At 40.1% G+C, this 26451-nt stretch overlaps 1 pseudogene; it reads right to left on the bottom strand.

Annotated features, from left to right (window-relative positions):
* Nucleotides 1-6666: 6666 nt before the first annotated feature.
* On the bottom strand, nucleotides 6667-20342 carry LOC107509694 (annotated as a pseudogene).
* Between the last annotated feature and the right edge of the window lie 6109 nt (nucleotides 20343-26451).

Below are 26451 nucleotides of genomic sequence, written 5' to 3'. Positions count from 1 at the left end.
CTGGAAGCAAATCCCCAAGGGAAAGAGACCTACCATTCTGGGATTTCTCCTAGGGCCTCTGAAAGATGTAATTTATTCATGAAAAGGGACTGCTGTCCTAACTTCTCCTTTCTCAGCAGAAGTGAAACTCTGAATAAGTATCACGGCAGCGACGTAGGATTGGGGAATTTTTCCAGAGTCTCGTGGAGCCCAAGCTGAGGACATGTCGAAATTCTGCTCCTTATAAGGTTAGCCCTGAAAAGGACAGGGCATGAAAACTCCAGAAGTCATCGTCACATTTTTATCCTCAAAACAAGACTGGCTTTAGTAAAGATTTTCAGTGAAACTCGAAAACATGCAGAGAAAAGGCTTGAACTTAAGAAAGACCTGAAACCAAAAAAACTCCTAGAAGAAAACACAGGCAGTTAAGCTCTTTTGACAGGAGACTTGGAGATGATTTTTTTTTTGGCTGGGGGGTGGGGGGCGGGGCGGGGGGGCAGAGGGGAGCGGAGTTGGGGACAAGGGAAGGGCTTGGATTTGACACTAAAAGCAAAAGCAACAAAAGCTAAAATAAACGAATGGGGCTACATCAAATTAAAAGTCTTGTACATAGCTGAAGAAACATCAACAAAATGAAAAGGCAATTTACCAAATTGGAGAAAATAGTTGCAAATCATATATCTGATAAAGTGTTAATATAAAAAATATATACATTCATGCAACTCAATGTACAAATTTGATTAAAAAATGAACAGAGGATACGAGCGGACATTTTTCCAAAGAAGATAACACAGAAGGCCAACAGTATAGAAAAAGGTGCTCAACATCACTAATCTTCAGGGAAATGCAAATCAAAACCACAATGAGCTATCACCTCACACCTTTTAGAATGGCGACTAGAAAAAAAAGACAAAAAATACCAAGGGTTGTTGAAGATGTGAAGAAAAGGAAATCCTTATGCTCTGTCGAAGGGAATGTAAATTGGTGCGGCCTCTGTGGAAAACAGTATGGGGGTTCCTCCAAAATTAAAACTAGAGCTACTGTATGAGCCAGCAATTCCATTTCTGCGTGGGAGGAAAACACTAACTCCAAAAGATGTCTGCACCTGCATGTTCACTGCAGCATTATTTACGATAGCCGAGATATGGAAACAACTTAAATGTCCTCAACACATGAATGAAGAAAAGGTTAATGTTTATAGCCTGCTGTCTCTTGGAACGGCAAGCAGTTTGATGTTTTTAATCAAGTCTACTAAAATAGGTACGTTTCAATTATTCATTCAACTGTCAAACAGATAAGGTTATCAACGAAATAAAGAGACATTTGGTCATATCTTTCCTAAAGGGTAAATATCGATAATTTCTTTCATTTCTTGGTTTCCATGATCCCAAAACATTTTGAAACCAGCTAAATGAGTCATTTCCCACAACTTCAATATGCCATTTCACAAATCTGATCAAGAAGAAATTGTCGGTCTGGCAAAAAACTCTAAATATACTCATTTTTGATAGGTGTGAAACATGTCAGACATGGGTCTTTACATATATTGTACATATATTTTTAACTGAATATTTTTAATTGTGTAAAGAGCCACTATTTCATTCATGTTCCCTTCCATAACATAGTCAATGCTATAGATATCCAGGGACATCTAATGATATGCAGAATTCTATAGCAAATAGTCTGCGACTACAGTCTCATTAACGTTAACGTATGGCTTTTGTTTTTTGATGATGGGTTACGGGTTTGTATTGTCCAACCTTCTAGTTTCCTGTTGTCCTGCCGGAGCCTACATTTTCCCAGGCTGCTTCTTTTTTCATCACTCAGTATCCAGAGAATGCCTCCCTCCCCTATTTTCCTCCTTTCCCTCAGAAATGAAGCCTTTCCAAGACCGTTACCCTGGGCCCCTCACGCTTCTGTGTCCTCTTCCTGTTGTCAGAGCTTCGATCCGCGTGAACTCTCTTACAGACTCTTCCTATGTAATGGGGATCTTCTCTTTCTGGGCACAGTGAAATTCATCCTTCGGACTTCCGTGGCCCTTTTCTCTTTTCTGTACTGCTTTTCTGGACTCGCTAATTCTCCACAAAGCTTTGCAGCAGGAGTTCAGTAAATAGCTCTGCTAACGTTTGATGTTTCGTTTTCTACTCAAGAGGAAGAGGTGGGTTTTATGTGCTCTTTTCCTGGATCTCCGCACTTTCCTTGGAGTCAACAGCCACCATCCCATCCCCTTTTCCTGTCTGCACAGGAATCGAGGCTGGAACGCACGTTTTCCCTTTCCCTGTCTGTGGTCCCTACTGCACTTGAGGCCAACTTTGTGCCAGGTCCTTTCTCAGTCCCAGCCAGAGACTATAACCAAGAGGCTACATTTTATTTCGATTATGTTCAAGGTTGCTTACGGCTTCGATATATATATAGGCCAGAACACAAAAACCCTGCCATGATGGGTCAAGCATTATGGAGGGTTTTTCGGTCCTTTGTGATTCAGATACCGCAAATTGGTGAACCTAACACCCTGACCGACCGCCAAGGAAGAGATTTTTCAGCTTTCCTTATAGCTTTTATCAGCCAGGTGACAGAATTCTGCACGATGAAGACAGAAATCTTTTGGCTGGGGGGGGGGGGGGAGGGAGGAAAATAATTCTGTAAAAACTTGTATTTCCAAATCAAAGGTATATCTGTAGCTCAGACTGTACCTTCCCTTTTTTTGTCCTCCTTGGAACAGGAATATGATATCTGGCGCTGGGCAGCTGTTTTCAGCCATGAGGTAAAGAGCAAGAATTGAAAACGCGTCCTTCCTGACACTGTAGAACTATTGAACCAATGCCAACAGTTGCCTACTTCTCTTTTATTTTTTATGGAGAAAAAAAAACACCACTTTTTGTGGAAGCCACTAACAGAAAATTTGTGATCTTCAAACATTTTTCTCAACTAAACCTACAGAATACTTCTATGAGAATAAATTTTTAATTGACATGTAAAATTTTCATTATGAGCTAAATAATTAAATAGAATGTCATTTCTGGTGATTTTAGTTATGTGATTTAAAAATAAACAGTTACATCACTCTATTAAATTTATGGAGTGGGTTGTAAATACCTCAGGAGGTTGATATCATTATTCATTCTTAACATTGATAATGAATTCATTATTAGTTTTTAATTTTACATCATTTAATTTTCTTTTTAAATTATCTCTATTCCACTTTCCCCAGAGAATTTAATTCTACTCTATATGTTTATGCTTGAAAATTGTATTGGGTATTCATCCTCTCATAACTTTAAGCATCAAAAATATGTATTCAGATTAAAATTAATATTTCTATTTCCTACAGCAAACAGATTCTAAAAGCTTAATATTTTTACTGTTATTTTAATTTTTAATACTCATATTAATCAAAACAACATAAAGAGATTTCAAGTTAGATTAATTATCATCTAACACAAAATATAAAATTTTATTGAAAACACATCTCACAATGATTTAAGGGACTGTTTTTCAATTTGTTCAAAATTAATTCATTGTCTGTAGATAGACATTATCTGCTTCTGGAATGAAAGAGATTTATATTAATATCTCTTATTTATGTAAACACCAAGAAAATTATTCACATAGATGAGTAGCAGAAGTAGCAGGATTGTTGTTATGAACTTTTTGAGAATAATATGCCTTAATTCTTTGAACACCTTCAGAATCATATGCCAAAAATCTCATAGCAATCCATTATTAAAAGTTACTTTTAATGGTCGAGCTGCTGAAAAATCATAGTTAATCCTTGAATTTTGTTAAAAACAAAGAATTTCAAATCGTTCTAATTACAAGGGTTTCTTATTTAGTCATTAGATTTCAAACTGTCCATGTGGTGCCCCTGTTGTTCCATCGTGGGGCGGTGAACTACAGTGAGAATAGAGGTGGGTGAAGAATGTACATTCCTTTGGTACAATAAGAGTCAGGAAATTGTGAAAAGTGTGGCAGGAAAGAGAATCTGCCAACCAAACACTGCACATTGTTAGGCAGACTAGCTATAAGAAACTAGTGGACACATAGGTGGACATGCATCACCTCCAAACTCTCTGTACATGTAGCCCTTAGAAGGACTTCATGTGCACCTTACGGTGCAGGTGGCCCAGCTGGAAGGCTACTGGCTTAACCCCTCTTGAGGCTTTCTGTTACTACTCACTCATTGTATTCCAATTACAATAACTATCACCTGAGACTATAACTGGTCACTAAAGGAATATGGAGCAAAGCCTAGCTCAATAAAATTTCTTGTGATCAATTATAGTAAGGGAAAGGGGTGAAACAAAGAATTATTATTCGGCATTTATGAATGACACTCCTTTCTGTATATTTTGTAGTAGTCATGCTCATTTGTAAAATCTCTGTTAGAGTACAGACGAAGCTCAACTCTTAATGCCACAAATGAGAAAGGAAGAGTGATCGATGAGTGCCATCATTCTCAAAAATTGTATCTACAATCGAGGGAGGTGACCCCTTCACCTGGCAGTGTCCCCAGACCTTATCTGTGGAAGCTTCTCTTCTTTTCACTTGTTCCAACATAAGATTTCTCAAAATTCATCCTGGATTTTTAAAACAGGGAAAGAAAGGAAAAACAACAGAAGACCAAATCACTGCTGCAAGTGTTATCTGATTATTACTTACTCTTATCTTGAGAAGAAATGTGAAGAAACTTGTAGAAAATCACTCTGAGAAATGTGGTGTGCCTCTAAAGTGACGAACATTTTATTTGAGGACTTATAAAAATAAATGATTAAGTCTGGCACGCAGAAAGGAGCCTCCTTAGACTTTAGGGGAAATGAATGCTCCTACAACAGAATATCCCAAGAGAACTCTTTAGCCGATCCAACTGTCCTCTGCATGTATGTGCATGGGATCACCCTGGTTGGGATGGGTCCACCAGCCAGGATCACTGTGTGGTGGGGTAGGTTATTCTCTGCAAAGAGGTGTTCTCAAGGGGAGCCAGGGGGGGCTAAAAAGAGCCCATCTTCTTCACTCGCCAAGCCCTGTGCCCTGGCTGGAGAGTGCATCCACCAAGCGGAGGCAGCAGGTTTTGTTGCTCTTGTCTTAACTTGCACGGTGGCTCTCCCCTCCCTCCGTGCTCGTCTCTGATGGGTGTAAGCTTCTTTCTGGTTAGGCAGATTAGACAGACACACCTGTCTCATTAGATGGCAGGAAGGACATGAGAGAACTTAGAAGGCATAGCACACTCTTCACAATGAGAAAGGATTGCTGTTCCTATTGTGCATCTCACCATGCTGAAAGGTATGCTTTCCACCCACAGCTGGTTACAGTGGGTTTAAGACTGTCCCTCAGCTCACTGAGTCACAGGATCGAAAGCAAAACAAAACATCCAATCCAGCCCCACCCTGCTTGTCTTCCACATGTGACCAAGGCTCCAGTTTCCACCCATTACCCTTTGTCCATTTATTTTCTTTCTAACAACACCCCAGATTACTTGGAGCAGTAAAGTCACCAGCTGGGAAGTCAAGGCTAGGGGACAGTTCTTAGACTTTTTGTACAGCTAGGAGTGCCCGTGTGGTCAGTGGGATTTAACTAGAAGTCTCTGGGTAGCCGGAACATGTGGGAAATCTCTTTAAAGAAGGCTGGCTCGGCTGGCAGGGACTTGCTTTATTCCCTCTCCCTAAGTTTCCCTCTTCTTGACTGAAATTCCAACGTGCTGACTGGATCCAAAACGACAACCTTGAAAATTTAGGGTGACCTTGAGAATGAAAGCCATACCCTAGGGAAGGCAGATCAACCACACGAGAAATCTGGTCTACTGATTATATCATCGAGCCACCATGCCGGCCCTGTGCTGCTTGCCTACCCGCACATTTCCTTCATACGAGGAGAAGAAGAAAAGAAACTCCTGAGCTGTTTCAGCCTCTTTTATTCTGGTTTCTGTTATTAGTGAATGCAATTCCCAACAGTATGCTGCGTATAGAAAGGATCAGCTATTAAGAGGCACGAAACACCACTGGTTTAAAACGAAATTATCTTTTTATCATGATTTCATTTTTTTAATGGGAAAATTGAGATGACGGCTCACAGCAATGAAAAGTGGAGACCAAGGCCACGTCAGCCTGTGTGACCATCCTGCAATAACCATGGCCGACTGGCAAAGAGGGTGTGCTCTGTGGGAACCAAGGCAGGGACCAAGTATTGAAACCAGCAAAGGTACTGCCGGCCCTGAATGCACATGAGCAGGCTTCCTGAGCCTTGATGAGAGTTTGTGAGAGAAGCAAGTAGAGAAGGAAAAACATAGTGAAGTGCCTATGTCAGGAGTTTTCTATGACAAGTGGTAGAAGCAGCAGTGAGGGAAAGAGTCTGAAAAGATAACTTTACATGGACACTGAAATTGATCAGTCTCAGTGCCTCACAGAGGGGCATGATAAAGAAGGTGGGCTTCGAGGCTTAAAATCTGAGAGTCACTGGTCTGAGTTACCCAGACATCCTTTGCTGACTGGCAAATAAAGAAGGCTTGAAGTGTGAATGAAGAATTCTGATCATAGGAAGAAGCCAGTGAGCAGAAATTTGTAGCAAAACTGGTAAGTGGGTATGAGGCGGAGATCAGGGGTTGCCAGAACTGGTGGGAGGCTTGTAAGACATGGTGACACCGTCACACACACACACACCAGACACACATACACCCCTAGGCTGCATTGTACATCAGGCTCTCTTCCTGGCCCCACACGGCCACCTGGCCGCCATGTTCAGCAGCTTCTCACAGAGCCACAGGGAGCCCAGGGCAACCACCAGCAGGAATGAGAAGACGTCCAGTAGGTGCTGCTCATACCAGGGCTGCTGGAGGGCACGGGGCTTGAGGTGCGCTGCTCCCCCTGTCTGTAGGACGTGGTCGATCCAGCCCACCAGCCTCTGTGTGGGGGTCAGGGGTTGGGAGCGCATGATGATGCTGGCGGCCTCTGCTGCCGACTTGCACCTGTTGGCAGACACGCACACACACACAAAATACGTGTGTGTGTGCGTGTCTGTGTGTGTGTGTGTATGTACATGCACATTATATACAGTTTGGGGAAATGTCAAAGGCCAAATGTTAAATATTCAGCCAGTTCTGAGGCCAAAGCTGATGCTGGCCATCATAGAATGAAGTTCTAAAGATTCTCAAATGGGATTTTTCTTGAGAGTCTCGTGACCTAAATTACATTAAATGATTAAAAGTAAATTTTAAAATAGCAGGGTTTTTAGGTTATAAATCTCAGGACAGCAAGTAATTCTGTAAATTTGAATTCTGCTATAATAAAATCTTTATCATTCTTCCTTGTGTTTGTTATTTAAATTTTTACAAATTTTAAATGAAAGACACCTAAGCTTTGGGTCTGATAAAGTAAAAAAAAATTAAAAATGGAGTTATAATTTACTGCAACGGGGAAGATTTGATCAGCAGGTTTAGGGGTGTTGGGAGCAATCCAACTTTGACATTTGATCATATTAAGTTCGAGATGCCTACTTGACAATGAAGAAGAGATGTCAGTTAGGAAGACGATAGGATATATTGCAATTAGCAGGAAGGTTTGGGTTGCAGATATTAATTTAGAAATTAATAAGACTGGTGGAGAACCCCAGGAGTTAAGCATGGATTAGACATGAGATGAGACCCAAGGACCAGGTCCTGGTGTGGAGCCCTACAAAGTCTGGAGGTTGTGGGGTTGAAGAGCGATCAACCAAGGAGACTGAGAAGCAGCAACAGTGAAGGGGAAAAAAAACTCAGAGAGGATGGTGTCCGGGGCCAACTGAAGTATTGTTCAAGGAAGGGGCAGCGACAGATTGGGATAAATGGCGCTGGCAGGATGAGTAAGATAAGAACTGAAAAGCGGTCATGGGCTTTGGCCGTGCAGATGCCATGGTGACCTGGATAAGAGCTGTTTGGTGGGGCGAGGGGGACTGACCGAAGTGGGCTGACGAGAGAACGGGAGAAGAGAAAGCGGTGACGTAGGGCAGAGGCCACCCGTCCAAAGAGTTTCACGGTAAAGGGCAGCAGAGATTTTGAATAGAGCTCAAGGAGGGTCTAGGATCAAGAAAGCTTGTTTCAAGATGAGAAGTATTCGATGTGAAGTTTCTTGCCTCTGACAATTATATCGTGGTTAGGTAAGAAAATTCATACATTTCGTCTTCATTCATAGGAGACGAATACTGAAGTCTTTAGTGGTAAAGTATCATGATGTCTGCAACAAATTCTCAAACGATCCTGCCGTGTGTGTGTGTGTGTGTGTGTGTGTGTGTGTGTGTGTGTGTGTAGATAGACGATGATGATGATAGATAGATAGATAGATAGATAGATAGATGATAGATAATATTCTGCTAGTATATTCATATATATAGAGAGAGGACACAATATGGCAAAATGTTAATGAATGGTAAATATAGGTGAAAGGTATCCAAGTTCTCATTGTGTTTTTCTTGTAACTTTTCTGAGAGTTCGAAACTTTTCAAAAGAAAAAATTGAGGAAAAACATGAACGTTATTACGGCACTTTATTTTTTAATTGATAAAAGTGTTCCGAGAGGAATAATGCAGGTGAGAACGGGGCACATTGTAGAAGCCGGGGCCTCGGCCCCAGTGCAGGGCCCGGCCCCCACAGGGACGTAGAGCAGGCAGAGCAGACGGGGAGGCGGGGAGGCAGGTATGAGGTAGGTAGAACCGCCAGGTCCGGTGGTAGGAAACAAGGAGTTATAGGAAAAAAATGAACACATGTAAAAGTTCTTTCTGGTGGCTTTAAAAAAAAATTAGTAAAATAAAAAAAGGAAAGCATACCACTGAGAATGAGCAGGGGAAAAAAAAACATGTTGGAGATTTGAGAAGATAAAAGCAAAAGAGCAATGGGAAAGTAGGTAGGAAAGATAAAGAGGGAAGTACAATGAGATTGGCAGGCATTGCTGAGGGCCCATGTCAAGGCCTATGGTCATGAATTTAAGGTACAACCATTCAGGGCGGATGTTTCTTCCTTGTGAGGAGGTAGGTTCATAGGAGTGTAAAGGACCACAAGCAAGGGGCAGTCAAGGTGTCGCAGGAAGTCTGTGGCAGAGGAAGGAAGTCCATAGTGTCTGAACTGTCCAGATACTTGTTCAGACCAGAGAGTCTCCCTGATTCATGAAGGCCTGGCTCTAGTGTCTTGAGTTAAGTAGCCTGAGTCATTTAATTTATTCATTTGCAAACATGCACGGCCTGCCAAGAAGGGGGCTGGGTGCTGTAAGCGTCTCTAGGAATGTTGGTGCTACCCCTCCCCGGGCATTGTGTTGAACATCATCCAGGAATCTCTCCGGGATGGAAGGACCCCTCAGAAGCAGCAGTTCTTGGTCTTTCTGGGTATTAGACCCCATCGAGAATCTGATGAACGTTATAAAAACCCACTACAGAAAATGTATATAATGCAAACGCATACTATCTACAACGTCACAATACCAGGGATTCAGGGACCCCAGGCACCTATGTTCCTTGGGCTCTGATTTAGAGGACTAGCATTTAGTTATTCTTTGCTCATCTAACAGTTACTTGTTGAATGCCTACTGTGTATAAGGCAGTGAGATAGGCCATGATAAATAAGAAAAATAAGACCCTCTGCTCATGGAGCTGGAAGAAAGAGTCAATAAACAAGTTGGAAGAAAGAGTCAATAAACAAATTGGAAGAAAGAGTCAATAAACAAGTAAACTAATATATAGAATTACAAAATATGAAACATGCTATCGAGAAAATTTTATAGAATAACTGGTTGGTCAGGGAAAGCCTCTCTGAAGTGGCGACATTGGAGGTGAACAGAATGTTCTGGAACAGCTAAGGACAAAGACCTCTAGAAGAAAAAATGATGTATTTAAAGGTAAAAAGAACCCCCTGTGCCTGGTTAGAATTACACATTAAGCATCTCAAGAGAACAAAAACTCTGAAAGAGAAAATTTTGTAAAGTTTCTTTTAAAGATAAAATATTTCCCTATCGTCTGCCCCAAATTCCTCTTATTAAAATATGTCTCATTTCTTTAATTTGGCATTCAGTGAAAATAGGTGAGTTGGTCTCTTTATGCTGAATTTTAGCTTATTTGGGGCGGGGGGAACTTCTGGCCAGTTGTACTACATACTTCTTGTCTTCCACGACTTGTTTCATTTTAAGAACTAAGGTCTCTGCCCTGAGCTGCTCTATCAGGATGCAGACACCCAGGTTTTTGGCTTCTACTCAGAGCATGTTTCCAGGCTGGTCTGCGAAGAGAGGGATCCTCACGATGGGCACGCCATACTAGATAGACTCCATCACACCGTTCATCCCTCCATGAGTGACAAATAGGTGAATGCTGGGGTGAGCTTGGACCAAGAAGAAGGAGAGCAAGGATAATGCTAGAGAAAGTATTTCTGGAACTTGGGAAAGGAGCATTGTCAGGGAAACATGGCGAGGGAATCTAGAAGCATTTGGGAACCAATACCAAGAGTCAATTACTTGAGAGACACTCTGTGAGCATCCGCAAAAACATGCGTCTAAGATCTGACTAAAGTGAAGAACACAGGGAGAGAACTAAGTTTATCCTGTCCTAGCATTCACCCATCTATCTGTTCGTCATCCCACTACATCATTTTTAAGCAGGGATTGTGCCTTATACCTTAGTAGTGCCAGTCCCTGTGCCTGTCTCTCTCTCGTCTAGAACAAAATAAAATGTTGAGGAAGCATTCATCTAGCCTAGGGACTCAGAAACTCCTAATATGCTTTTACAAAGTACAATTCTTGGGCTCTACCACAGGCTAGTGAAATACATTTGCGAGGGTAGAACTAAAAACTTTTATTTCCAATTCGCCAAGTAATTAGAATCCAAACTACAGCTATCCACATGAGATGTTCTCAGAATGCTGCATGAGCCAGAGAGGAAACCCCTTGGAGATGCTGTAGGACGTCTCAGACAGAACGATGAAGAATTCTGTCAAAATCAAAAGATACTCTGGTACCCAAATCTCTCACACCTCTGGTGAGGAAGAGTTAGGTCGGTGCCTATATGTGGGTCTGAGTATAATGAGCAGGTGGCTCAAGGCCATCGTGCAGCAGAGACTTCCCTCTTGGTGTGCACAGATACCTCCTGAAGCATGTATGGGCACTTACTTCATGGATGGTTTGGCTGATCTTGATCACCTGTCAATTACAAGAGGCCAAAGTAACCCCATCTGAATATCACTAATGGCTATAAATAACTGGTCTGGTTATAAATAAATAAAGTGGCCACGAAGAGCCAGCCTTTTATGGTGCCTTGTTTTTTTGTTAACAGATGCTCTCCTTTTACATGACAGTGGAGTACCCAGGTAGGGATGGGAGCTGCAACAAACCCCAAAGAAAAAGTACCTGGAGAGGGAAAGGCAATCATAGTTGCTGCTTGCAGAGGAAGGATGCGCTTACCCAGAAGGTCACTCTGAGGAATCCAGTCCACAATTTTTACATTTGCCACCTATTTGACATCTTTGGGCCATTAAGCCTGATTAGATTTCCATATTACCTATTGAGAGAGGTGGGCGAAGGCAGCATTCATCACTTTTAGGACTTTCTTGGCTTGTTGTATGTGCATCATGGAGCCTAGGGCCACAAGAATAAAACCTACACTTCCAAACTTGGCAATAAACTTCTCAAATTCCTGGAGAGAGCAAAACAATAAAGTCACCATGTGGCCACCAATACGAGTCACGCTGTTTATGGAGTGCATCGAACTCTGGTGTTTCCCCTGTTCAGGGTGAGCCGAAGACTCCCCTTGCCACACATTGACATCTACTGCAGCTGGATGGCCTTGAAGAAAGAGCCTTGAACTCTCCACGACCACAAGAATGGTGTATCCTTTTCCCCCAGGCTTTATAATTTGATGAGTTAAATTTTGAATTCCTCTCTTATGGGTGAGGAAAGAAGACAGGAGATGGTTTTTAATAGAATTGTATTAACACCTTCCCTTAACCTACAATATGGGTTTCCGCCAGAGGACCATGGAGATAAACAGGATCCCCAAATGGTCAGTTAGTGGATCTCATCTATCCTTGCCAGGGAAGCAGCAGAAATATGGAGCACTGGAAGATGGTTAGAGAAAAAGATGCGTGATCCATGTGTCACAATTTACACAATACAATCTCAAGTTCTTCTCAACTTTCTAAGAGTTTCCAGCGGCCTGTGTGGGCTTTTCCATAAGACAAGCTATGACGTTCAAGGGTATTTGTGCTCCTCACAACCTGCCCTCTACCAAAATGATGTTCTCAGAGTGTGCTTCTGAGAGGGTATTTCATCATTACTCGCTGCATTTCTGTGCTTCCACAGTCAACTACTCCCATGAGGTTGAAACCACTCCCCCACCGTGCTGGCTCCATTTTTTTCGTGATGGTAAATCTCTCAAGAATGCATAAGAAGCTATAGCCTAGCCCGGAATGAGCAGCAAAGACACAGAAGGAGCTGGATCTTTGCCTCCCTGTAGTACTAGCCAAGAGGTGTGTGTCTCGTTGTTCTGTCACTGTTGACCAGGCATGGATAAGATGTGACATTAGTGATAATAATGACCAGTGCCACTTAGTCATGCCTAACATGTGCCAGGCACTTTAAGAGAATTCTTAAAAACATCTCATCCAATCTCCTCAGCAATCCTGAGTGCTAAGGTTATTTTTCCTTTATACCCCCATGAACTGAGGCTCAGAGAAAACAAGTCACTTGTTTGAGGGAATATATCAAATAAACGACAGAATCAGAATTCGATTTGAGTTGCGTTTAACCCTAAAGTGTGAGTTCTTTCTACTACACAACACTAAAACAGACGAACGTTTAGGGAGAATGATGATTCTCATATATTTCTCTTAGAATATTCATAGGCTGAATTCATAGGAAAACCATCTTTCATTTTGTTGGTTCACTTAGGGACACAGCACAGACTATGGAGGGAAGAGAAATGAAGAATGGTGCCCTCACATTCAATCTTATATTCTCGAATATCTAGTCTGCATAAAAGTGGTTGGAGTGTTGTTAAAAATGTAAATTAATGGGATGCATATCTGAAGATTCTGATTCAGTGGGTCTAGGGTGAGGTTAGAACCTATATTTTTAACAAGCATCCTAAGAGAACCTGGCAAAGATGGGCTAAGGACCACGCTTTGAGGAAGACTAATGCAGAAATGACCTGCATGATCCTGAAGCACCAGTGTGGCGGGGTACGACTCACCGGAGCTATACACATGCCAAGGTTGAGTTGGGAGATACCCTGACAACAAAGCAGCATATATAATTGATGAGATATCCAAAGCACAACCAACTGCTTAAGAGTCCCCAATTCCCATATATCACTGTGTTTCTGTAAGGAATAAAATATTTGGTTGTCAGAAATATTGCTCCTCACTATAGCTCTGGACCCAGTATCAGGCATGACCCTCTCAAACCTTCCCCGGTATTTTTCTAAGACAGTGATTCTCAACCTCAGCTAAAAATTAGAATCATCTGGAGAACTTTTTAAAAATCCCAATGCCTAGGCTGCACCACAGACCAATTAAATTAGTATTTCTGGGAGTGCGCCCTCAGCACTGATATTTTTTAACAGCTCCACAAGTGATTCTAATGTGCAGCCAATAAGAACTACTTACTGAGACCTGCAAAGCAGACATTGTAAGCTGGTTGTTGGCTGGGTCCAAACGAGAGGCTGTAGTACTGGGGTTGGGTATGGCTTCTGGAGGCTGAGGTCGAGAAGCTGGAACATAAGCTCTGTACCGAATAAAGATATAGGGCTTGGAAAGAAGCAATAGTTAGAAAAGAAGACGAGATGAGATTTGGGTTTCTCACTAGCCCCACCCATTTCATAACTAGCAATCAAGCAAGTACTATGGACTAGGTACTTGGTACTGTGTCTTAGGAAAATCAGAAGACAAAAGGACAAATGAATATTTATTATTATTTTTTTAAATCCTAGAACCCTAAATTCATCCATGCACAAACAATAACCCAAGATGGATCAGAGTCTTAAATGTAAAATCTGAAACTGTGAAGTCTATAGAAAAGTAAAGCATAGGAGAATATCTTTATCACCTGGAAACAGGCAGAGATTTCTTATATCATAAAAGAAAAAAAATTGATAAACTAGGTTTCATCGACTGTAAACGCTTCCATTCATCAAAAGACAATAGTAAGAAATTGAGTGGACAACCTACAGATTGGGAACCATATCCACAGTGCGTATATCTGATAAAAGATCTTTATATGGAACATCTTATCCAAGAAATTATGCAAATCTACAATAAAAAAAAAGACTAACAATGAGCTAAAGATCAACAGACACTTCCTAAAAGAAGATATAAGAATGGCTATTAACACATGAAAAAAATGTCTGACATCATTGAATATCAGGGAAATAAAAATTGAAACTGGAGTTTCCATTTCACACTCACCAGAAAAGCTAAAATTGAGACTGACAACAGTGTTGGCAAAGACCTGGAGTAACTGAAACTCTAGGGTGTTGCTTGGGGCAGTATAAAATTATACAATCACCTTGGAACACTGCTTAGCAATTTCTTTAAAAGATAAACTTACATTGACTCTGTGTCTGGACAACTGCCATCCCTGCACTAAAAGCACCATGATTCCGCACGTCCAAATGGAGTGCTCAAGTTTTACTCGATGTGTTGATTCGGCAGGTTTGGCCATCAAACCTCCAATATAAACTGTGTTAGGGAGCAGGAGGTGGGCAAAATCAAGGGCAAAGTCAGACTTAATAATCCACAGCTCTGCTTTCAGTGGAAGACGATCTAACACTGGCCTTCACATGGTTCCAAAGATCCATGTGATCTGTGAGGGAGGAGTGGAATGCTGGGACATAAGACGCAGGCTCAGGCAGCCCCAAATTCATAACTCCAAATGTGGTGGGACAGATGGTCACAAAGGGCCTTCTCAGCTATCCGGAAAGGACAGCGATCTATGCCGTCAATCACCATGAGGTCAAAACTCTCATTCTTTAAGAGGCCTATGATATCTGTACTTCTTAACAAATGACTACGATGTGTTGCATATAGCTCCATTATCTTCAAATGGTTTGTAAATGAGTTTCCGTGAAAAAAAAAAAAAGCGAGAGATATTTAATATTCACAGGAAGTGTTAATCTGAAAACACACACAAGAATCTTAGCGCGGGAAGAGAAAGCACTTCTGGCAGCAACCAGCCCATTGTGTTACTTTTGCCTGAGACTCTTTTGTTCCACATATTGGTGTTTTTATTACCTCCAACTCCACTATGCAATTTCCTGTTTTTGTCTTCGCTATAATTCTTTTTGATGCTCAGAAGGTTCTTGCTTTCTTCCCTCTTTCTTTCTTCCCCTTATCCTACACATCTTTCGATTCCTGTCCTGCTCTGGGAGATGTTAATAGCTATGACTGGCGTCTCTGATCTCTCTCTACTGGCTGAACGCTGAAGCTCATTTATGATGCTCTGTATGACCTTCAATTACACTCTGCTCTCAAATGTACCCATGTGTACGACATGTTTTCCTGTGTATGTAAGCATTTACGACAGGGGCCCATGAACACAAGTGGAGGACAGCATTTTCCACTGGACGAACCACTCTAAAAGCTGTTCCTGTGACATCTGCAGGTCTTTTTCTTTCAACTATTGGGCCAATGAATGCCTTCATACTTTATGGCAGCAAATCCTTAAAAACGCCATCACTGCCTGGGGCTCCCTCTTAAAGGCCAGTGAGTAAGGACTTCATGCTTTTCCCCACCCTTAGGGCTTCTTCTGTGGTACAGATTTATAAAACCCTGGTGAGGATTAGTGTCCTGTGTCGGCTGTTACTTAAGGTTTTACTTCATTTTATTGGGAATTCATTTGCTTTCTTTTTAATTGTATTTAAATATTTGCTACTGTTTCTACAGTATTTGACAAATGCCCCAGCTAAGGGATTCTATGCTGACGATTTCAGGACCCAGAGTACTGGCGGAAAAACAATATTCCTGCTTCCCCTGGATAGAAACTAGGCAGTCAGTTCATGAACTGAATGATGCAATCAGCTGTATAATTACCCTCTGCTAAAGTGAAGGCCTGACCCAGCGAGAACTCTGAGAGCCCTGCCCTGCGCCCTCTGGTGGTGATGTGAGGGAGGGACGGCAGAGACATGACTGTGTGGGGCGGGGGGGGGGGGGGGGGGGGGGGGGGGGGGGTGGCAAGGTCTCTATGATATCTGGGGAGCTTTAGAAATACATCTATGCCTGGACTGCACCATAAGTAATTTACATAGGACATTCTGAAGGCGGGACACAGACATGAGCATTCTTTTAAAGTCCCTTAGCTGATCATAGTATACAGGCAGGTTTGAGAATTACTGTTTTGGAGGAAGAAAGGAGGCAAAAATGCATTTACCCTAATGTAAGAGAACAGGGTATACCGCCAGTCACATATTTTTAAATGGTTCGACTATATTTAAAACTGATTCAGGAGAAATCAGATGGAATGAACTAGTGTTGGGACAAAAGTTGTTAAAATTCTGTTTCAGTAAAGAAAATCTTTTCTGTGAGGATACTTGCTGATAATTATTGGGGACCGGAGAAGGGAAGTTGTTTTATCATCTCAGCAGTTTGAGGGCAGGACATGCTTCTTCCAAAAGGACATGACATTAGGAGGAAAAGATAAATGTAATCAAATGTGTAGTCGGTTTAGGCTATCATAAGTTTGATGAGGGTGCTCTGCTTGGATTATTGGGGAACAAACAAACAAACAACAACCACACACCAGATGGGTAGCTTAAGCCAGAAAGAGACCAGTCTAAGGAGGCTTCTTGAATTTAATGCTCAAATCAAGATAGTTTTTCTAATTATATCTGGGATAGCAACGAAGGTTTCAATAACAGTAAAAAGCTAGTCAAGAAAAAATGTGACTTATACTTTAATTTAGTATTTTAATAAATCTTGATCTTAAAATAGCATAATAAATGTTTACTTGTTGGCTACTATGTGCTCCACACTATAATAGATTCTGTAGATTTAGTAGTGAGCAAGGAAAATATGACCTTTGTCCTCATGAAGCTTATGGTTTGACAGGGAAAGTATATGTTGAACAAATCATTATAAATCATTAATTAAACATTAATGAGCTTTCTAAGTACTTCAAAAGAAAGAACTAGGCATTATGAAAGTGCAGAAACAATCTAATTCGTCTACAGTAATTAGTCTGTGCGCTATACCAATTTAATATAAATCAGTGGGGATTTTTTTTAAATTGAGCTTTAAAAAACTTTTAAAGTAACATATGGGATAGTTTTGAGAAGTTCAGGCATACGTTATAAATTTTTGGAAATTAGTACATGAAAAGAGAGACATTAACTTAACATGGGAGAGGAGAAAAGACTTGCAGAACCACAGTGCTGGGCCCTGTGGAACATACTCTAAAAGTGTCTGTTCCCTGCTCAGTCTAGTTAGAGGATAAGGGAACAGAGGGGTGGGTTGGGGAGCAGGGTTGTTTGTTTTTTCAGTCTCTTTCATTCTCCATCCATCTCTAACGCCTGCATTGCCTGGCACTTATTAAGTCCCCGATAAATTTTGTTAATGAAAAAGATAAAGCACAGAACTAAATACTAAGTCAGTGGTATAGAAAGTTTAGAGGAAGAAATTAGGTAAATAGAACAGGTTTTATGGGGGAGGCAGTCTTTAAGAAATGCCTTGACTGATGAGTAGCAGCTTCATGCAGAAACGAGGGAGGAGCAAGGATATTCTAATGAACACAGACGGGTGTGATTTTCATTTCTATGACTTCCTGCTTAAGATGAGTAGTTTCTTGTTATTTTGAGTTTCAGATGAGTGGCATTTTGAGGAGCCTCGTGGATTACTCTCTGCGAGTCTGAGGGTGAGTCTTCAAGTTCTGTAATGGATTGAATCTTAAATGGCCAGATTCCAGTTCTGGAAAAATGAACTTTTGTAAGTGACCTAATATCAAAAAAATTATGAGAATAGAAAGAAACAGAAGGAAGTAAAATTGAGTTACTGTGACTTTATCCAACAATGAAATGATGAGTTGCCCATCACTGTCCCTGAGCTGGAGACATTAAAAGCAAAGAGTGAAGGTGAGGAGTCTTTTAAAATCTATATTTAGGGTGAGAGTCCACCTACTTTCTAATGATAATATCTACTTGTTCAGGGTTGAATGTCAAACAGGCTGGGAATGTCAACCAGAGTGCCACAGCCTCAAGACTGTCTAAGTGATTGGTTCAGGAATGATTGGCATATTGCTCATTCATTCATATTTCTCAAATAATAATTGCTTTATTTTTATTTAAAAGAAAAAACAAAAATAAACAAAGTATTACCTCCCCAGCAAAGCTTCCTTCAAAAATAAATCAAAATTTTTCTTGAATTCCTGTTAACAGTTTTCAGGAGAAGACCAACAGACAATTTGGTATTTTTTCTCCTTTTTAAAATCTAAGAGACAGAAGAGAAAAATTGATTACGTACTTACAGCTTATCACTTAGGGAAGGAAGGTCTAAACACTACTGTTTGGTATGGAAGCCATTAGTCATATGAGGCTAATGAGTACTTGAAATGTGGCTCGTGTGAATTGTAAAATACACATCAGATTTAATATAAGGAAATGTGAAATGTATTAATAATTTTTATATTGTTTACAGTTGAAATATTTTGGATATATTGGGTTAAACAAAACCTATTATTAAAATTAATATGACCTGTGTCTTCTTATTTTTTAATGTGGCGTCTAGAATATTAACAATTACATTACAGGGCTTGCATTTGTGGCTCATGTTGTATTTCTGTTAGACAACACTAGTCCACAGAATAAGAAAATATGATACCTGGTGTTGAAATAAGTTCATTCTGCTGAAGTAGGGTCACAACATGCCCACGATCTTGAAGAATCTGAGATACCTAGTCCATCAGTAGATAATGGCTTCCCCCTAGAAACAAGGCTTCAGTTTTGTGAGATCCATGGAGAGGAAAGCCAGGGTGGATTGGGAAACAAGGAAGCCTCATCCAGAGAAGCTTCAGAATAATCCTGGCTAGATGGTGAGCAAAAGGAAAGCTTCATTCCTCTCTTCCTTTCCTATTCGAGCAATCCTGCCCTGAATCCTCAGAGTCCTCATGCAGGTTGATTGCTGGCTCTCTGAGCCCCCATCTGTAACAGCCCCTCTCTACAGTTTCCCTGCTGGGTGACCCAGGGGATCCATGTCAGTGAAATAAGCTTTGGGGGGCTTAGAGTTTAAGGTATTCCTCTCCCTAGGAAACAGCCTACAGTATAATAAGGGTCACACCCCTTAATTATGCTCTTTAAAAAAAACTGCACAAGGTGGTGTGCTGTGGCTTCTCATAGCAGACAGCCTAATCAGGGCTATCCTTGGGGTCCGCCTCTTTGGAAATTTTTGCTACAGTGAAAACCACAAAGTGTCTAGAAAGTGACTCCAGGAGGCAGTCTTGGAGAGGAGGTGGAACTACCCCCACTTAACACTAGAAAGATCCTTTAAGTGTGAATATTTTTGCAGGAGGTACTTACGTTGAGCCTGAATGTGGCTCCACTTAGAAGTCAGACACCTTGAGATACCTGTAGCTTGCTGTCAAGACCCCTGGGGTAGGGATGAGAGGGTCTTGATTTGCATTAAAGAATAAGGAAAGATCTACAGAGTCTTGATCTTAGGACTGTGGCTTAGTCTAACTGGGCATTCTTTGTACCTTGCTCTCAGTTTTCCTCGAAGCCCAAGCCCGGGTGCTTTCCCTAGGGACAGCTTTCTGCAGCTACGACATGACAGCTCGGAGAGGGGAGGGGTCCCCTCTGGAGCCGCTCTGCTGGCTGGCTCCGTGGCTGCTCCGAACACTCACCAATCAAGAACAGGGGCAGGAGTTTGGCACTTTCCAGGAGCAGTGGCCAGGGCAGCAGGAAGACCAGAAGCAGCGCTGGCTGCCCAGCCACCCTCACTCACGTGTCCTGCAGAGGGACACGTGCGGCGCGCCCTGCACCGCGGGCTGGGACCTCTGACTCCTTCGGCCCAGCACGGGGCTGCAAACTCCTAACCAGCAAAGCACGGTGCCTGGCCCTGCTGGATCAGAGCAAGTCGTCTGGCCTGGCTTCTTCACCTCCTTCCTTTCTTGGCCCTACGGATTCCTGCTCTAACCTGTCACCTTGGTCATGCCAAGAAATCCAGGGCTGGAGTCTCTAAGGAAATCACATCGATGACATGCCCCGCCTTGAAGTGGGCATGTGACACTCTGAGCAGCGCTGGCCCGGAATACTAATTTTGGATAGGTCTTCCTTTGGAATTCCCATTTCCCCTTTTCTGGATCTTTCTCTCCAGGTTCAACTGCCCCATCGCCTTTCTCACTAATTCTAATAGTCACACATACCTCATCTACAACACACCTCATCCCTCCTCCTAGGGAAGAGACCTAGGGGTGGTGAGGTTCAAAAGGCATCACAAGGCTTCTCCCATTTAGTAGCCTAGTGAACACTACCCATACCTATTACATATAATCCAGTAGCAGAGATCACTGCTGGATGGTGATGGTAAATTCACCCATTTATTTACTGATTCAACACAAATTTATTGAGCACCTATTATGGGGGTCAGGCATGCATAGTTCCACAAACATAACAAAAATCATTCCTCATGGAGCTTAAGTTTGAGTGAGAGATGAGCATTAGCATATTTAGTATGTTAGGTAGTGCTAAATTCTAAGCAGAAGAAATGAAGCCAGGACAGGTGGTGTCTCTGAGAAATGACTTCTAGATAAGGAAGAGGGTGAGCTTAATCAAGCAGATGCTTGAAATTTCTTAATGAGTATCTGCTGTGGGGCAGCATTATTCTTGATGTTTTAAAGTTCATTACTTAATTACAATCTCACAGCTACCCTGAGGAATATTGTATTATAAGCCATTCTCCTAACTCCCCTCCCCCGACCTCCTTCGCTTTTAACAAATATGAGCCTGAGGTTCAGGTTTACTGGGGGGTGTCTGACTTAACTAGGATTTAGGGTTCCCAAACAACATAGTAAGAGAATGCACTTTCTTATCAGTTCTAATTTGTGTATCTTTGGCTCTTCCACATGCATAACTATGTTATAAGAGCCTGTTTCCTTCTTTTTTCATCCTTAGGCCTTTTCTCTTGTCTTATGATTACAGAACATACAACACTAAATAGAAGTCGTGATGGAGGGCATCTTGCCTTGTTCTGGATCTCAGAGGTAAAGCTCGTAGCATAAAGGATGATATTTGCAGTAGTTTTGGGTTCTGTTTACATATGCACGTCTACATATACTTATGTAAATATACATCCTTTATCAGAAAAACATGCTCGTTTTTTAAAAATAAACTATTAAAAATATAAATGAATGTTGAATTTTATCAAAATGTTTTTTGTTGCATCAATTTGAGATGATCATATTATTTTACTCTTTTCAACTATTAGATTTACAGAAATTGATTTTTGGGGAAACCCTTTACATCTTGAAATATAAAAATTCAGAAAGTGCATTAAATATAAATGTATAGTTAATAAAGTATAAAAAGAAACATGCTTGTTAAAAACATCTGATTGAAGAAACGAAGCACTGACCTTATGAGCCCAAAGCCTCTGAGTGCTGCCGCTGAACGCCCATCCCCGCCTGACCTAAATGGTACTGTACGTCACTTCACATGGCTTTCTGTTTAATTTTAACAACCGCGTATGCATTTTAAAACAACAAAGTTTAGTTTGGGCTGTTTTTGTTCTTGTTTTGAACTGAATGGATTTTCAAAAATCTTTCCATCTTTCCTCTACTTGAAACTATACCCCATTTCTGTTCTTTTAATGATTATCAAATCAGACCAAGTCTAGCTTAAGGAGTAATTTATTCCTCCTGGATGCTACCATGATCTTTGAACACTATAATGTAGTCTCCTCTACTACCAACTTATATGGTAAGTTAGGTAATTTAATTCTCTACGTATTTTAACTTACGAAACAAAATATACATATAACAAAGCACACACAAAAGCATGTACAACTCAGCAATGCATTACAAAGTGAACACCTATAAACTACCACCTGAGACAGAAAACAAAGGTAGCAATCCAGAAGCTTCTCTTGTGCTCCATCCTGATCACTCTCCCTTCCTCCCCGTCAAAGGTAAGCAATAGCTTGACATGTATAGTAGTCTCTTCCTTGGTTTTTAAAAATAGGTTTACTACAGTGCATTCATTTTCTTAACTCTACAATTTAGTTTTGCTTGTTTTTGAACTTTATATAACTGGAATCACACTGTATTATTTTTTTATTATACATGTTTCATCCATGTTGTTGCAGAGCTGTAATTAGTTCCTTTTCATTTAGTTATTCATACATTTATCTACCATGTTTGATAAGTAAATCTGTTCTGTTTCAATTAAGGCTATTATGAATAATGCTATGAACGTTCTTGTACATGGATGTCTCTTGCTGCACATATACATACATTTGTATGATATATATATATATATATATATATATATATATATATATATATACCCTTTGCCAAGTCCAATTCCCCTTGTTTTCATCTATGTTATCTTCTCAAAGTTTTCTATTTCTTGTGTTCAAGTTTTAGATTTAGGATCCATTTCAAGTTAATTTTTGTGAAAGGTATAAAGTCTGTGTACAGGCTTATTCTGTCATGTGGTTGTCCAGTTGTTGTTCTAGCATCATTTATTGAAGACTCTTTTCTCCATTCAATTGCCTGTATTCTTTTGTTAAAGATCAATTGACTATATTTATGTTGGTCTATTTCTGGGCTCTCTTCTGTCCCATTGACCTATTTGTCACCAATCCTACAATGTCTTGATTACTGTGGCTTTATACTAAGTCTTGAAGTTGGGTAGTGTCAGTCCTCTGACGTTGTTCTTCTCCTTCAATATTGTGTTGGCTCTTCTGGGTCTTTTGCCTCTCCGTGTAACCTTTAGAATCATTTTGTTTATAGCCACAAAATAACTTATTGGGATTATACTGAATCTACACATCAAATTGGGAAGAACTGAGCAAAATGAAATCAAATATAATGGTCTTAAATGCAAAAGTAAAAACAAACAGAAAACACAAAAAAAGGATAAGAAATTTAACAGAACCCAAAATGTCAAGGGAGTTATGAAGAGAACTTTGAGGGTTAATTTTTAAAACTATAAATCAAAGGTTGTTTTTGTAGATAGATAACTGGCAAGAAATAAGTACTTTCCTGCTGAATTTTCATATGAAAGGGGTTGCAAAACAAAATCTGATTAGAATAGAAAAGAAAAAAAGTCTAGCATTCACGAGAAGGGATGTTGAGAAAACAATGCTCAAATGCTTGTGTTATTAGAAAATAGTGCTACCTTATGCATTCGAGCCCTGTTAAATGCTCTTGGAAACTGGGGAAATGACTGTCAAGTTGCCAATGTACGGAGCATGGAACGTACGCACAGGAATTCGGGATGTCAGAGTACCAACACATCTTTGAGCATGCTTGGACCTTAGATCCGACTCGGGAACATATGGTTCCCCTGAAAATCTTTGGCTTGTTCCCACAGGAGCCTGGGCTTACGAGACACAAAATACGTTCATGCCCTTCCCTGGGGAACCTGGCCTGCTGTGTGGGCACCCTCCACACTCCCCATGCTGGTGGCCCCTGTCAGATGAACCTGGGGCCACTGCCAAAACCACTTGGTAGGGACTGAATAAGCAGGAGGTGGGACCTGCTTGAGGAAGCAACTGTGTGTCAACGAAAGCAGAAATCGCTTAAAATATTAAAGTGACTGAGAAAACACACACTCGGGATCTTAAAACTGACATCTTGACAATATTGAGTCTTCCTATCTGGGAACATGGACTCTCTCTCCATTTATTTAGTTCTTTGATTTCTTTCATCAGCATTTTGTGGTTGTCCTCATACAGATCTTGTATTTCTTTTTTTTTGTCAAATTTATACCTAAGTTTTTCATTTTGGGGGGTGTTAATATAAATGGTATTGTGTTTTTAATTTCGAATTCCACTTGTCCACTGCTAGCATATGGGAAAGTGATTGACTTTTGCATATTAACTTTGCATCTTACAAACTTGCTTTAACCGCTTATTAATTCTAGGATTATTTTTTTTGGTGATTCTTTTGGATTTTCTACATTAACAATTATGTCACGTGCAAACAAAGACAGTTTTATTCTTCCTTCCAAATCTGTATATCTTTTACTTCCTTTTCTGGTCTATTGTATCAGCTAGGACTAATATAAATGGTGTCGTTTTTTATTTTGAATTTCAGTTATTCTTTTGGAACAACTGAATATAGGAAAGCAACTCTGTTTTCTTGGTCAGCCTGGCTAGGGTTTGATCAATTTCATTGATCTTTTTAAACACTCCACTTTTGGTTTTGTTGATTTTCCTTATTGTTTTCCTGTTTTCGATTTCAGTGATTTCTGCTCTAATTTTTATAACAACTACTTATTTTAGCTAAAACATAAGATAAATAGGGAATCTAAAGCTCATGTATTTAATTATCTTAAAGCATTTCTTTTATATTATCTGCTAATAAATTTGTAAGGAATAAAGAATGAGTTTAAGTTTAAACTCAAAGATGTATGACATAAATTGCATAAATAATGAGCAAAATTCTTAGTAACTTGTAGAAATGTACTTTATTTCATGCAAAGCTACATAATTTTCTCTATTTTAATAGCTAATCAAATAAACAGTTCAAAAAAAATTCATTACATCACAATAAATTAAAATACTACAGAGCAATTGCAAGTCCAAGAGTTTGTCAAAACCAAACTTGAGAGAACATTATTGATAGAGAAGGCCGAAGATGCTAATTTACTTATATGTGGCACTTTGCAGCTTTTTCCATATACATATTTGAAAATGTTGAGAATCTGCAAAAACTGGTAAATCCATAACCCATTGACCAGATAAAAAAACACTTGTCATTATATATCAGGGAATAATGACTAATTAAAGATAAATTTGGCATCATGCACCAAAAATGAACATAATGAACATTTTGAAAAATTATGATCAGATATGCATTTGAAAAGACTTATCTTCTATTTCACCCAATCCACTGAAATAGATCAACAGCACATACTTTATTAATGCAACACAGTAATTAGCCTTTTGGTATACTTTGCTTGGATACTGGTACATATAAAAAGATACCGAAGAGATGTAAGAATATTTCAAATTTACACTGGACTACTGAACTTTAAAGTATTGCTCTAAGAAAAAATTACTTAAAAGCAATACTACAATTAATTACTTACAAAAACATTGTATAAAAATTAAATACCAGGAAGTTACAACATCAATCTTAGAGCTTTTTCAATGCTATAATTTATAAATATATATTAGGTTACAGTAATTTAAGACAGGCCCACAGATTCTCTACCTTCTAAAATGAGAAAAATCCTTCAAGCTGTTTTCAAAATATGGACAAAAACAAATCCATTGGATCACTTTTAAAAAATAAATAGTCTCTGCCCTACAACTTGGTGTACTAAGTAGGGAAGATGTCAGCCAGCATTCTTTTAAGACATACAGCTCTAAGTGACTAGGTTGATCAAATTTATGTCAATATTATCAACTCAAATGGTTTTGTATAGTCAGATTAATAAATTATGACTTTACGCTACATATATCTGCCATAGTAAGCCACTTTTTTCTGTACTAAGTACAGTAAAAATCTCTTCTAGTAAAAATAACTTGGGATCATAAAAGAAAAGATTTTCAGGGGAAAAAGTTAATTCTCCCCAGAGAGTGGGTTAAAAACAAATGACCTTTAAGATATCAACAAGAAGAGGAACATGCCAATATTCCTGCTTATTAACAAACTTAAATTACAAGAAGGCTTCCATCAACCTCAATGAACAAAATTTTAAGAATGAGAGTAAAACTTTTGAACACCAGGCTAAGCATGGAAGGAATCAGAAGTGAGGGCTCGTGATCATTGCAGTGGGATTGGGGATGGGGCAAAGCTACGGGCTGCTCTGCTGGAGAGATGGCTCACAGGGCAGGCCCCTAGGAAGTGGGACAGGGAACAATACTGGCTGGTCTTCCAGGTCTCTGAGCAAGAAAAAGTCAGTCAGTGGGAAGGAAGTTCTCTACACAGTGGGCGTTCCTATCACCCTCTTATTGTTGTTCCAACCACTCCTAATAAAAATTTTAACAATGTGTATATTATTTATGAATTCCTTTGCATAAAACAAGGTCTCAAGTTTCTTAATGTTTTGTTTTTTAATAATCACTACTTTTGGAAACCGATTTTTATGCCAAAACATTACAGACGATAATTCATTTTACAGAAGGGTCCTCTTTGGTGACATAAAAGACAACACACTGAGCAGCAGTATACATCGCATTTACATTCAGATGTTGCTTAGTTGTCTAGCAAAAGCTGTTTTACTATAGGTGCGATACTGCTATTCAGGTAGTGGGATCTGTAGTCAGAACTAGTTCCTTTCGACTGTACTGATCATCAAAAACGATTGTGTACTCAAAACAAA

The sequence above is a fragment of the Rousettus aegyptiacus genome, unplaced genomic scaffold (assembly GCF_014176215.1).
Source record: "Rousettus aegyptiacus isolate mRouAeg1 unplaced genomic scaffold, mRouAeg1.p scaffold_m13_p_8, whole genome shotgun sequence".
Taxonomy (NCBI): Eukaryota; Metazoa; Chordata; class Mammalia; order Chiroptera; family Pteropodidae; genus Rousettus; species Rousettus aegyptiacus.
Note: the sequence above shows the minus strand (reverse complement) of the source record. Positions and strands in the feature narration are given on the sequence as shown.